Here is a 4,209-nt window from a genome sequence, read left to right as displayed (position 1 = left end):
CGCTCCTATATTTCATCTTCAATCAGCACAAAAGAAACATAATTCTATCTGAACAACAGAGAAGAGCTAGCTTTGTTGATGTTTGCAAAAAGCACAAATCCATCAGAAATTCCAAGGGCAGGCATTGTTTGTAGTGATAAAAGCAGTAGATCTATTTGACAACATAAATGGATAACGGCATGTTGCATGGATACAGTCACTGCCTTTCAAAAATGTCAAAATGCTTTGCAAATATGCCTCATAGCCCTTCCCAGACACAGTCTATGCATGGGTAAACTGAGGTACTGAGAAACCATGGGTAGCATAAGTGACAGAACTGGAAACAGAATACTGGAATCCTGAGCCACAGCCCCGTGCGCTAACCCCCACTCCCTGATCACCTTCCCAAGGTGGAGGCACTTCCCTCTTCTTGGAAAGCTTTCTAACACCCATGTTTACAGACATGGGCTGTAATAGTTTGTGTGGCTGAGATCCCTCCTCACCTAAAGTAGGTCATCCATGACTGTTTGCTGTGAATGGATGGCTGTATCCTTATATACTAAGTATTAACTATCACAATGATCTACCTTCTTCGTACAAAGTAACATTCACCCTTAATTTTTACCTTGGAGCCCTTATCTACCTGGTTAATTCCTTTATCAAGCCAACAATCAAGCAGTTTAAAAAAGCTTCATCCAGAAAATAACTCACCAACACTTCCCTGAAGAACAAGGTCAACCCCTTTTGGCGGTTAGCTCAAGGGCTGCAAATCAAGAGGAGCCCTGGCAATATGCCACCTAATCCAGTCACATCCAGGTTGCATTTGCACCTGCATCCGTCCGGTCACCAATGACCTCTTTCTCCAGTGATATCATGGAGTGATATCTCTAAGCAATCTCCTTTTTGCCCCTCCCCTCTCTTTACTTGTGGGCAATTTACAGATAAGTGTACTGGTAAGGACTGAGCACTCCTAAGGTCACAGAGCCAGGAAAAGCACTTCTCACTTCCTGTAGGAAAGGATGTGATTAAAGCCATGTAAATAAAAGGCCTGGCTCAGAAAATGCTCAGTTGCCTGCGACATGATGCAACCCAGAGTGGTGGCAAAACACATCACTGCAGCTTTTATTATCTTATAGCAGCGTGATTCAGTGGCCTAGAAAGCAGGAGACCTGGTTTTTGTTTCCTTCTCTACCCTGAGCTACTGCATAGCCAGGGCTCAGTCACTTTTTAATGCTGGGTTTCTGTGGAAGTGTAATGAGGACTTTACTTTTCAAGACTGTCAGTGAAGAGCAATAGGGAGGGACTGTTATTATTCATGACCAGATAGGAACCAGGATGTAGTAAGCAGCATCCGAGTGTGCGCTCACTATAAATACAGAGCTAAGCTTAGCCTTGGGGAAGGTGTGGTCCATAGCTAAATTGATTCTATTCCTTATTAAGGCATGTGCCTCATAAAAACGAAAGAGAAACATAGCTGCTAACAGACCTGAAGCCCCCACTCACCCCGATATCTGGCAGTGTAGCCTTCCTTTCCTAAGTTTGCACAGCTACGTGGGATCCAATCAACCTAATTTAAACCCAGCAAGCTTTCTACAGATGCATTATTAGGCCAGGGGTTATTTTGTATTTAAGCTAACGATAAGGTGCAACCTAAGACCTCTTATTTAAAAAAAAAGTGCGCTTTCTTGATCTTACACAATGCTGTTTTGACAACACAGACTCTTGCTTTATAAACCAATACTGTATGTCAAGCCATGCTACCAGTAAATCCTATGCAGGACAGTTTTGTTGATAAGCCCTGATCCTTCGTGCAATCTAGGTCACTCTAGAAATCAAAAATTTGATCTCTTTAATGGAGTTTATGAGCATGTTAATAACTATATTTAGAAACATACGACATAGGACTAGAAGGAATGTCCTAGTCTAGCCCTCTAATCTTGCAAGCAACCATGTACTGTAATTTTTCTCAGACTGATTGAGCTCCAATTAAAAACTAACTGGGGGCTGGGGGGAGGGGGGGGGTTGCCATCACTACTTCTACAGGACAGTTCCAGAATATCATTTCTCTTATAGTTAAAAGCTTTCTTCTAAGCAGCAGCTTAATTTTATTCATGGCCAGTTTGACTCTTGTGAAAATACTGTCCCTTAACATGAACCACTTTTTCCTCTCCCAGATATTTGCCCCCCAAGCATTCAGTTGGAGAACAAGTCTGTCCCCTCCTCTACCTTTGTTTTGCTAAATGAAACATGCTAAACTCTTTTAATCTCCCTTTGCAAGATAGGCCTTCCCTCCTCCTGATCATCCTACTAGTTCTTCTCTGCACCCAAACCAGTTCACATTTATTTTTCTTGAGCAGGAACAATCAGAATTGTATACAGAATCCCAGCCGAGGTCTCACCAGAGCCATGTACTTCCCTGTTTCCACTAGACTTACCTCACCTGCCTTTTTCACATTAATATTTGCAATATGTGATATTGGGAATGTAAAGTGTGATATCTCCTATGCACTGAACACACAGGTGTTCTCTATCTCAAACTCACATTATTCTACAGTCTTTAGGGGCCAGGGATAAATGTCATTCCCTTGCAGCAATGGAGTTAGCAATATTCATCCAGAGGAATGAGCAGGGAAATCCCTCTCTCCTGCTTTAATCAGGACCAGGGAACTGTCTTAGTTTGAAGGGGACAGGTATGAATGAGCACAGACTAGCACAAAAATATGTTCAAGAGGCTGCAAGTTTATTGAATTAAACTCAGTAATATACCACTGATAGGCATAAAACAAAACTCCTTGGGCTACTGCTCTGTGTATCAAGAAGCAGTACAGTAGACATGATGTTGCCCTTTCCCAGAAACAAACCAAGGCCACAAGCCCTTACCAGTTTTTCACAGAGGTCAAGAGACCAGGAGTGCATTATGTTACCGTTGGGGGCAAATGAATAATTTACTAATGTTGCTTTTGGATCTGAAGGGTGCTGGTTCCTTGAAGTTTTTTCAGGAATCTGTACCTAATAGGATGCTCTAGTCTAAGATGAAGTAAGATCATGTGGGAAATGGCCAACAGAACCACTTGTAACTGAGTCCTGATGCATTTTCCCTTTCAGAAGAAGACACATGGCTAAAGCAGACCAGGAGAGAGGTGGCATGGTTCAGAGGACAGATTGGAAGTTAAGAGGCACAATGTAATGACTTGGGGAATTTGTCTATGTACAACTTATGAATTCCAGTTGATTTTATGAACTGTCACTATCCTTATGTCTGATAACTGACTTTTACTGAGTTTTTCCTTTTATACCTTGAACTAAAGAGGTGCAATAGTAGCATTAGTCCATCTCTTCATGTGTGGGTCAGTGGTTAAAGACTATCAGCACCTGAACAGATTTTAACGAAGGAGGAACAAAAAATGGAACTGACTCTTAGGAAAGGCCAGCTTTCTCTGACTGCTGTTGCGGTGGGGTGGGGATGGAGGGATATGGGACTCAGATTTGAAAGAAGTTCCACAAAAGCAGAACCAAGACATCAGCTGTCAGTACTGGGCCTTAAAGCTACAAAGCTTGAGAAACTCAGGGGAGAAGGAGGAGGCTTGGGCAGGAGAGGCTCCTTTTTCATCTCTGACCAGCCAAAGGACAAAGGAGCAGGAGAGACTAGATTCCATGATTCAAAGGAGAACCCATATGCAGGAGAATTTCCTTAAAACACTGACCAAAGTCCAAAGAATGCTCCAGAACCCTGGATCAAAGGCATCAAGCTGGTCTTGGCAACCAAGGGGATACAGACTACAGGGTCCTATTTCCATGAAGAAGTGAAAAACAGAGAACCTGTGCCCAGGAAGTGTGCCAGACAGGCCAAGGGAAGTCACATTGCTGGAGTTTATAATGATTCAGGAGACTTAAAGATCGCAGGGGGGAGGCCCAAACACAGCTGCTTGCTGAGTGTCCAACAAAGTAACTTTACTTGAATTTTCTTCCATGAAATGCTACTGATTTAATACAAGACTCTCTGTTCCTTGGTTTCTCCATCTGTAAAATAGGTTGAGCAACATATTCTGGATCAGAAGCAGCCAATAAGGGCAGAACATAATTATTTATTATTATGCAGGCTTTATGAGATACCCTCAAACCACTGTATGATCTACCCAGTGGTCTACTAGCATAACATGAAAACACTCAGCTAGCTTTTAAATCAAGGAAGGCTCAAAAACAAGTTCTGCAAATCTTCCCTCACTCTTT

Source organism: Alligator sinensis, unplaced genomic scaffold (genome assembly GCF_000455745.1).
Source record: "Alligator sinensis unplaced genomic scaffold, ASM45574v1 scaffold1346_1, whole genome shotgun sequence".
NCBI classification, from domain to species: Eukaryota; Metazoa; Chordata; order Crocodylia; family Alligatoridae; genus Alligator; species Alligator sinensis.
This window is presented reverse-complemented; position numbering follows the sequence as displayed.